This window comes from Petaurus breviceps, unplaced genomic scaffold (assembly GCF_028583685.1).
Source record: "Petaurus breviceps papuanus isolate PSGF00001 unplaced genomic scaffold, PetGlider_PUasm1.0 79, whole genome shotgun sequence".
In the NCBI taxonomy this organism is placed as follows: domain Eukaryota; kingdom Metazoa; phylum Chordata; class Mammalia; order Diprotodontia; family Petauridae; genus Petaurus; species Petaurus breviceps.
In genome coordinates, this window is record NW_027186523.1 from 26852106 (window position 1) to 26863071 (window position 10966).

At 36.6% G+C, this 10966-nt stretch overlaps 1 long non-coding RNA gene across 3 annotated transcripts in view; it reads left to right on the plus strand.

Moving 5' to 3' along the window:
- LOC138175767 (uncharacterized) overlaps positions 1-9536 on the plus strand; it is a 47023-nt gene extending 37487 nt beyond the window's left edge. The window contains exons 1-3 of one of the 3 annotated variants that reach the window (XR_011172086.1): positions 139-905; positions 6021-6081; positions 8290-9536. This is a non-coding gene — a long non-coding RNA (uncharacterized lncRNA). Of the gene's footprint in view, positions 1-138; positions 906-6020; positions 6082-8289 lie in introns of those variants that run through there. The other 2 variants (XR_011172085.1, XR_011172084.1) reach the window with 2 other exon arrangements.
- The last annotated feature ends 1430 nt before the right edge of the window (positions 9537-10966 follow it).

The window sequence follows — 10966 nt, forward strand, 5'->3', positions numbered from 1 at the left end:
CTAAGAGAAGGATCAGGTCCAGCAACCCTGAGAGAAAAAAAAAAAGAAACAAGAAACCAATCCCCCTTCCTCCACAGACAACAAGTACCAAGGGCAAAAACAACTAGCAAAGAGACAAGACACCAGAGAAGTAAGTGAGACGGCTGCCTGGCAAGGGAGAAGTGAAGGGTCAGATGGAGAAGCCTGAACATTGAGTCAACATTTTTAGCCAGAAGTTGTAACCAAGCAATTTCTATGTGTTACAGAGGATAAACAGGTTCTAGGATGGAGTAACAAAGAATTCTCAACTCTCTGTGACTTCTGCCTTTGAAAAAACAAAGGGATAGGGAGCATAAGCAGCATTCCAAATCCCCGCAGAGCTTCAATGTTAAGTGCTGGATCAGCACAGATCCACGGGATCAATTTGCCCCAACCTGGCGAGGCATAGGAAATGGTGCCTTTGGATTGAGCAAGGAAGAAAAGCAGTTCCTGTAAAGCCTATAGAGAAGCCTTTTATGGACAGGGGCCAGGAAGCTGAATGAATAAACAGACAGTGTTAAAAAAAAATCAAGTCATTTTGTTTTTCAATACTTCGTTCTGAAGAACTGTGATATAGGTGAATCCAGATTTCAAGCCTGGGATGTTTTTCAGGCTGCTGCTGAGGCCTGTTTCTGGATTGGTAGAGAGAATGATGACTTAACCCTGGACTGTATGAAGGGGAAGTTGGTGAGAGAGTCCTGGAAAGAAGATGGACTCTACATTACTGTTTTGGAAGAGAACACTTGTGGTTCCAGACTCTCTTCAGGACAGATTCCAGAGAGGAGAAAGGGAAAACCTCTTTCGTGGAAATGTGGGTGAAGCCACTGTCTTAACATGTCCCAGATTTCCAGTTCATCTCCCTAGAGACTCAGGGAATTTACTCTTGGGTGAGAATAAAGTTTCACTTTTAATTGAGATTTTAACTCCCCCAAAGAGTTCATTCACTAGCTTATTTTCTGTATGGTCTAATCTATTGCATTTCTCTGATTTTTGTTTGCTTGGTTAAAAGGATTTATGGGTTATTCATTATTTGTGATGGTCTTTTAGATAACCATAATTTAGTAGGAAGGGACCAAGTGATTTAGCTGAAAAAGCTGATTTTTGAACCTAACAATATTACCCTTAACCAGCAATATCTGGAGTAAAAAAAATTCTAGTCTAAGACCCCTTCTTTTAGAGAATAGAGTGACTAGCCCTCACAACCCCTTATTCTGTTCTTGTCTGGGCAAGAATCAAAGTCTCCCTTGGAGAGAGATAAGCAAGATTCCACAGATATTTATCAGTGCTTCCCCTCAAGTCATCTGTCTATATATTAAAGTACCCACATGTTTTTACACATCCTGCCTGAACAAAACACACCCTACACGTAGATTATGATTCCAGTGTAATCCCCCTAGAGGCCAGCCACTCAGGAGAATATATCAAACAGGGGAAAGCCCAGTATTAGGTAGCAAAGAGGGGAAACTATTAGCAGTAAAATATCAGGAGGCATAGTAGTGAACATTTGTGACAATAAAGTCAATGGCAATGGGCAAAATGGAACACCTGCCAAAGGTGAATGTCAGTGTCAATTGAATAACACAATTCTAATGCTAGAAGAAGGGGAGCTGGAATATAAGAAGGCCAAAGCACAAAAGTGGTTCAGCAATTAGAAAAGGGAAGATTAGGCTAAGAGCACTGAAGCATAGGATCCTCCTCCCCCAACGTGCAGAGGAGTGGGCCTGGGACCTGTCCCACATTAGTGCCACTTAAAAGGAAGTACTGTATATAATATGAACTGTCCGGCTTATCAGAGAAGTTGGCTGACCAGAAGAGGAGGGTATCTCAACTCCTTAATGAAGGCTGAGTGTACAATGAAGGCCTACTATATTTGTGAGGACTCTTTAAGGGTCCCTGTAGACCTCCACAGCCATCATTATGTACCTAGGCATGGACTAAAATGTACACGCAATTCTTTGATTTAGAGTTCTAGTTTTATGTGTGTGCATGTTTTAAATAATAATTATTGAGATATTTATAATGGTTTCAAGTATACAATACATATTCTGACAATGGTCTTGAGAGGTGGATGTAGTAATACATTCATTTTACAGATGAAAAAATTAATATTTTCAAAGGTAAACTGCCCTTTCCAGAGTCCCAGAGATGGGAAGTATCTGAGACTTTATACCTTATATGTCAAGTTCATCACTCATTGTACTAGGTCCCTTTGTGTTCCTTTTATTCACTATATCTAAACTATCAGTGGGAAATCCTTTTTTTTTAGAAAAAGTAATTGGTATTAATTTAATTTTTAAAAAATCTACATAATTTGAGCTAGTTTTTATGAAAAGTGTGGGTCTTTAAAGGTAAGGATACAGGCTCATGCCCTTCCTTACCTTCTCCTTGAAAGCACCCTCAGGCCCAACCAAACTGCAATGGTTGGTGTCATAAGGAAGATAAGGAAAAAGCTATATCATTATTTTTATTTTTAGGATAACAGAAGGCTTAAGGATGATCTTTTTGAACATGTGTGTTTGTTATCTTTTTATTTCCACAACATATGCAATTCTAAATATTTTCATTCTTAGAAAGTGAGAATACTCTATAGAATTACTCTTTCTCTGTTTAAAGAGCATTAATTTGAAAGACTAATTTGAGTAGTGTGTTTATTCATCATTTCTTCAGTGTTTTCAATGGGCAAATGTCCACAACAAAATCAACTGGTACTAAAAATTCAAATATGTATTCCACCACCCCCCCTCCACACACACACACGCACCCAGGTAAAGACACTCATTTCCAAGAAATCATGTTATTGCATCTAATGAAATACATTTAGGAGTTTTCATTTAGCATCCTGCTATATTTATTTACTATTGTTTACAAAAGCATCAATAGGAGTTTAGAACAGATGCTTTCACTATATTTTATTGATTACTTGGCTATCTTTCACAGTTTCTCTTCACCAGTCAGTTGTGCTTTTAGAGATCTGCATTTGCCTTGGCTCATAAACCAGTAAAGAATCAGCCCATGAAGCAAGGCATAGCCACAATCAATTCCCCACCCACTGAAGGAATTTTTAATATAATAGTGTTAAAGCACTTAGTACTTGACTCTGTCATCAGATCCACATTGTGGATATTTGAAATTGGAAAAATTTTGAAAGGACGTCAGGAGCCACTAAGCATTTCTGCCAGTCAGGGATATTCACACGGCCTCTAGAAAATGCAATATCTTTAGTATGTCATCCCTATTACAGCATGTTCTCTTCCATTTTTCCAAAAGTCACAAGTGGGCACACAAAGATCAATTCTAATTTCACCCAGTGTGTTTGTATATCCACTGGCATGGCAGTGTATGTGGAAAAAGGAACAGTGAACAAAAATCCTTTTGAGATATTCTTCCTATCATTTCTCTCCCTCTCCCCCCTTTTCCCCACTCTGACTCAGAAGAAAGAGGGATTCCCCAATCTTTTCATGGAAACAGGGAATATCAGAAATAGGCACCAAAGGAAAAAAAGGACTATATGACATACATCTATGAGTACAAAAATTTTCCTCCCCCAATTTTGCCAATGGCAAAATAAATGCATTGAGCATTCTTTGCTACTTGGCTAGCATAAGGCTGGAGTGATACGTGTCACGGATGACTAGTTCTTTCCAAAGATAACTGGGAAGAAGGTAGTTCTGGCCAAATAAAGATGGTTTTGGTTTCTGAATAACAATACTGCTCAAATTAATCCTTCAAGTCTAATACCCCTTAAAAAAGAGTTTGACCTTATAGAGACTCCTCTCTTTTTGAGAAGGAGAATATTTGCTGCCTTTCTGGGACCTCATTGCCAGTTCCATTTGTTTTGGAACCAGAATCCTGGCTAGGGAACAATAGCCTACATGTGCCCCAGGACATTTTTCAAGGTTCATATTTATATTGTCTATACATTTGGAATAGAACACTAGCAAGGATGGCCCATCAGTTAGCATACTAATCTGTAGCATTTAATTGTACTAGAAAATTTTATATACTTGCATGACTGGCTATTGAATGTAGGACTACAGGTTCTAAATGTGGGGTTCTTAACATGCTTATATTTCAGAACAACCTCTGACAGTCTGGTAAAATTTATGGATTCCTTCTCAGAATGGTCTTCCAAATTCTCAGACTTCCTGAAATCCAAACAGGAATTGCTTGGTCCATGGCTTCCAACTTAAGAATCTCTGCTCTAAATGAAAAATTGAGGCAAGCCTTAAGGGTTAAATTGGAAACTGGCACTCCTTTTTAGAGATGGATTTCCCTGAAGCTGATTTTTAAGTCAGAATTTGACAGTAATACATGCTGATACTAAAAGGTGAGAAGCATGCTAACCTGGTATAGTGGCCAGAGGACTGGGCTTGGGCTTGGGAAGGCCTGAATTCGAATTACACTCATATATACTGACTGTGGAGTCTTTGGCAATTAACCCCTCAAAGCTCAGAGACTGTAAGTTACAGAGTACATTCATGTTGGCATTAATTGGCGGTTTCTACACTGTGAGTTTCTTGTGTACTCTTATGGAGTCTTCCCTCATGCTCCCCTCCAAAACTAAAAGGGAAATTTGGACTTTATTTCTAAGACAAGGACCTTGTATTTAGCAGAGAACATGATAGTAAATATGGCACATAGAAAGTTGTTTGGGAAAGAAGGCATTTTGGCAGGTGGAGGAATCAGGAAATTTTCATGCAGATGATAGCATTTGAGCTACATCACAAAGAAAGTAAAGGGGTTTATGGGATGGTCAGGGAGGACTAGAACCTCTGGTATGAGGGCTTGCTGAGCCCTTTTCAGGACTGCTTATCCACCTCTGGCTTCCACCTTCACTCACCTCTTATCTGTGGTTCCAAGAAGCCGTAGCATGCTTATAGTAGCCACACCCGAACAAAAATGTTTTGGCAGATGAACTAATCCAGGTTGAGGGTTACCAATGGGCTTCAAACCCATGGGTGACTTAGGGAGATGTTTACCCCAAGTATATGAAGATTTTTCTGGAAGAATGGGTAAATGAGAACAATGTTTTCCAATTACCACAAAGGCAGTTGAAGCAGGCACTGAGGAGCACTTAGAGGTTGGTTGGAGACATCAATTAACCATTGCATCCTGGGCAATCCTCAACCCTCCTGACTTTGTTCTGCTACTGGACTTTGATGACTCTGGAAGAAAGAGTGAGGCACAAGCACCTGCCTCACTTAAATCCAACTCACCCATAAGTCAAGAAATCACTCTCATAATGTCATTGAGCCTTTTCAAAAACAAAGGACAAACAACAATAAAGAAAGAAAAGGACTCTGTGAAACAAGTTAAGGAAGGAGAGCATTCCAAGCACAATGGTTGTCCTTGCAATGGCAAAGAGACAAGAAATTAAGGATCATGTGTGAGCAACAGAGAGATAGACAATTTGGCTAGATTGCAAAGTGGCGGGGCAGGGAGACAGGGCATAATGCCCAATGAGGATAGAAGGGTAGGTTGGAGTCAAGTTATATATTTCTTTAAAAACTAATCAGAGAAGTTTATATTTGGTTCTAGAGCCAAAAGGAAGCCCCTGAAATTGTTTGAGTAACACAGTCATGTGGTCAGTTACTTGGGCAGCATTTTGTAGGATGGACTGGGTTGGGGAGAAATTTGAGGAATCTAGGCCAATTTAGAGACTTTTGCAAGAATGGAGGCAAGACAAGATGAAAGCTTGAACTCAGATGGTAGTGTTATGAATGGAAAGAATGAATTGAACGAAAACAAAACTGTAGAATTTGAAGGTATGATAGATAACGAAGGCAAAACAGCAAGATTTGGTAAGAGGTTAGATGTGTGGGGTGAGGGAGAGCAAAAAGTCCAAAATAATGATGAGATGATGCACATGAGATAATGGAAGGATTTTGTTGTGTTCTCTTGTTTATTTGAGTCTTTTGTCTGAGTCTTGTTTGATTATTCATGACCCCATGTGGGGTTTTCTTGGCAAACATAGTGGAGTTATTTGTCATTTCCTTCTCCAGCTCCTTTTATAGATGAGGAAACTGAGGCAAACAAATCCCATCACATCAAAAACTTGCACAGGTGAGTGTCTGAGGTCAAATTTGAGCTTATATTTTCCCAATTTCAGGCCTGCACTCTATCTACTATACTATCTACAGTGGTGTCTTAAACAAAAACAGAAAAAAAATTAAAGGGGAGGGCCTAGGGGAAATATAATGAGTTGAGTTTTAGAAATGTTGAATTTAAGATATCTCCAGGTAATACAGTTTGAAAAATTCAATAGGAAATGTGTAATTTGGGACTGGAATTCAGAGGAGACAATGGGGCTGAATAAACAGATCTAGGAGTCATATACATCAAGACTATAATTAAAATCATGGGACCAGATGAGGTTACCGAGAGAGAATATGAAGGAGAAGATATAGAGACCCCAGGTAAAACCTCCAGGAACACCCTCAATTAGAAGGTAGATATGGATGATAAAGTAGAGGAGGAAAATGAGGAGTAGTCAGACAGGCAAGAAGTGAATGAAAAGACAGTATCGTCATGGAAACTCCAAAGGAGAAGGTGGTTATAACAGTGTTGGGTCAAGAAAGATTTTGTTGTTCAATCATTTTTGAGTCTTATCTGAATCTTCATGACCTCATTTGGGGTTGTCTTAGCAAAGGTACTGGAGTAGTTTAACATTTTCTTCTCTAGCACATTTTACAGATGAGGAAACTAAGGCAAACAGGGTTAAGTGACTTGTCCAAGGTCACACAGCTAGTGTGTGAGGCTAGATTTGAATTCAGGTCTTCCTGACTCCAGGCCTAGTGTTCTATTCAGTGAACCACCAAGGTGCCCCCAAGAAAGATTAGGATTAAGAAAAGATCATCAATTTTTACAGTTAAGATATTCAGTAACTGGAGAATGCAGTTTCATTTGAGTAGTGAGTTTAGATTTGGGATTTCAAAGGGCTAAGGAATAAGAGAGAGAGGAGCAGGCTTACTTTAAGGAATTTGACCAAGAAAGGAAAAAGAGCAACAGGGCAGTAATTTAAGGACTTTAAAGAAATATGGAATATAACATTTTTATAATCTGTTAGAAAATTAGTTTTATTTGGGAATTTAATATTAAAGTTAAGATTAATTATTAATATTGACAAAACAAAAACTAAGATTTTTGTCATGCTGTAGCTGTTTTGGTAATGGATTTTATGTGAGAATTGTGAGATTATATGTAGAGGGGATAATTGGGCATCTAGGTATTTTATTTTATTTATTTTTCTAAAAGAAATTTAATGAAATGGTGGATCCAGATGTATACAACATGGAATAATCTTCTCTCAGTTTATAAGACTCCTTAAGGGTTTATAAATTTGCATATGTTATAACACTCATTAATTAATTAGTGGCAAATATAACATTGATGAACCTTTTCACTCAATGAATCATGTGAGCATAATTATGTTTGGTTTTTGAAAATAAAAGGTTATATAGTGGTTAATGAGCTAATGTATTTAATTATATATAATTATTATATTATATATGAGCTATATAATTAATTATATTTATATATTATAATTAATAAATGAGCTACATAATTAATTATATGATGGCTAATTATATAAATTATATAATGGCTAATGAGCATGCCTGGAAGCCAGAAGACTTGGTTCCTAGTCTCATATCTATCACATATTGGCTGTGTGACCCTGGGCAAGTCACTTAATTTGTAGAGTTCTCAGGAGTTATCATTTTCAGAGAAAGTACTGACTTGAATTAGTAAAGGGAGCTTCCTCATATGGGATCCCTAAACCAGTGAAACAGAGGTCACATCCTTATCCCCATTCCTTATAAATTATAAAGTCTCTTTTAAATTGTATCCAAATTACATTGCTAATCAAATATATTTGTGCATGTATCTTTCTATAATAAATATTATGGATCATTATAGTTCACGTATATATAGCTCAAAAGATTCATGATTTTAACTGTCAAGGTACTCCCTCAGTAGTAGTAGAGACCACAACCTACCCATGCCATCTAATTCTCTATCATTTTAATACACATCCTCAATATAACCCTGTGAAGTGTGACAGCTATCATTATATACATTTTATAGATGAGAAAGCTGAAACTAAAAGTCTGAGTGACTTTGAGAATCACAAGTTTGAAGCAAGTTTTCCTGACTCCATATCCAATTTCTTATAACTTAGAGTTAGTTGTTGCCTTTCACTTACTAGTTGAAATGAACAATTATTGTTAATGGAAATCTGACATTTATATTTCTTTGCTTTCTCAATTTTAGCTAACAATGATGCACAATTATCCTGTACTATTATTTGTGGTTGCTACTGTGTGAAGTAAAGAGTGCTGGAAAACATCTTTATGATCATGCTGCAGACTTTCAGTGGGAACTTTACGTGTTTAAATTGATGGATAAAATTTGGTTACATTTTCTAGAACTGACCATAAACATTATTCATTCCATGAGAGGATCCAAATGCTTACAAATAAACTTTTAAGCATAACCCTGCACACAGATTTTATAGAAACCTCTGCTTAATTACCAACAGAAAAATCTTTCCTCTTTGAAAGTAATTTTAAAATTTGATTTTTTTTTTGGGGGGGGGTCAGTCAAAATGCTGTTCATATTACTCCCATGGCATAGGAGACATTGCCTAGCATTTCTGTCTTCTGCTTTTTTCATTTTCTTAAATTACAGAATACTGGTAAAAAATGAGCAAGCATAAAAGAAAATACTATTCTAGTCCTAGTCTAGTATAGTTAATGGACATACCATCATGACATTTTCTGTGAATTAGTTAAATTCACCAATCTGGTAGTGATAAATCAAAACTATCTTCAGAACTTCGGAGTCTTTCATTTATCTAGAATCCTTCTATGCTTTCTTTTCTATCATTCCTTTCCTTTACTCTTTGCCTTTTGTTAAAATACACTAGAATATAAAGGGGCAGGGGACGGTTCAGGAGGTAGCTCCCTAGGAGCCTGTCAACTGAAGAACTACAAAGAAATTCCTAGGTGGTATCCTTATAACCTACTGCTAGAGTGTCAAAGGTTAATCGTGTGGATTGTCTCAACCTGTGAGTTTACTTTTGTGTCAGTTATCTGATTTTATGAAAAGTCTCCTGAATTGTGACAAACCAGTCAGACATCCAGAATCTTATGCAGCACTTCACAATACCCACAAAACCAAGATTCCTACGGAAAGGGTAGATGATAGAACAGTTAAGGACACTTTTATAGTCAGAAGGAACCCACAGTATCTCTAAAAATACAAACAGACAGTGGAATATCCTTAATTTTGTGGTAGAAAATGAAAGTTTACTGGATAAAAGTCTGCCTGCTGGTTCATTCTTTGCTATACTGCCTAAGCATTGCCCTGAAGGATATTAATGTTAAATGATGAAATTGGTAGCATAACAATCTTACCAATAAGAACTTAAGAACTCAACTTCCATCTGCCTTGCCTGTGGGGCCTTGGCACAGAAAACATCTATTTTTTAGGTATTATTTCTTCATTTTATAAGTCAATTGTAATATTAAAGTTCTAAAAATATGATTTTTAAATGACCAGTTTCTTTATTCAAGTATTCGCTCAGTCATAGAAGACAAATGGTTATTTTCCCTAAGCCTTGAAATTGGGGGATTATATTACAAGAAAAAATATTTCCAGGTAATAAAGGAATTCAGAAAATTTTTAGAAAGATAGCATTTTGTCACCAAGTGATTTGGACAAATAAGTTACTTGGCAGAGTTGAACATTAACTAAATGTTTGAATAAATTGTCCTACTAGCCTTAGATAATTTTTCTTTGAAGGAAGTTGCACTACATGCAAGGTTCACCCTACTCCCCAAACTCACAAAATTCTTTTCATCAACCTACAATGAAGGGAATGTAGAGGTTTAAATCGAGCTTTTTAAAACCAAGAGATTCAAAGGTTAAGGATCCTATGAGGAACAGAAAACTGTATTATGATGATGAGAGCCACATGTAACACACAAGAAAATAGAAATATTTCAACCAACAATTAGAACATAAGTAGTCTTCATTGCAGAGACCATTCAGATTTTCAATGATATAAGAATAAGAAACTCTTGGTCATATGTGAGTGAAAAGAATGAAAGTAACTGGTTAAGTGTAATATTCCTGCTAGGTTTGAAGGATGCATTCCTAATAGAGGAACATGTGTGTGTATGTATGTGTGTGTGTATGTGTGAGTGAGAGAGAGAGAGAGAAAGAGAGAGAGTATATTTGAAAACACAATTCGACCAATAAAGACTAAGACTTGAAAATCTCTTTAAATAGAAAGGACTAAGAAGTTTCCCCTATCAAAATAGTGCAATGTTTTAGAATAAAACAAAATGTGTTTATAGATCATGTTTTTTTTTTCTAGAAGAAATCACATCATAAACAAATGTGTACATCCTTAAAAACAAACCAACCAATAAACAAACAAACAAAAACTGCTTAGGATCTATATAGCCTTTTTGTCTAAATTATGACTATTTAATATAGAACAGCTGGTTTTCTTTTTAATCTGAAAGCATGCTCATAGGTTTTGCTAGTTGCTTTTGGTTAAAAATTCAGTTTGCTTGTTTTATTTATTTTTCTTATTTATCATGCCTAAAATTGTAATAAAATCCAGGGCTTGGATCTGGCAGCAACATCCAAAGTAAGACAAAAAACTGATATTATAAGGAGAAATACTGGCCTTCGTATTTAAATGATCTCTGGAATGATATGGTATGTGTTTGTTTTTTAATTGAGGTATGTGCAGATGGTAATTATATACCATTGAAGCCCTTAGGGTTAAAATTATTGGAAAATATTTTTATTATGATTCCTAGTAGAAGTATTAGTAATGGAAGGAGGAGGAGGAGAAGGAGGAAGAAGAGGAGGAGGAGAAGACAAGGAAGGAGAAGGAGAAGGAGCAGGAGGAGGAGATGATGATGATGATGAC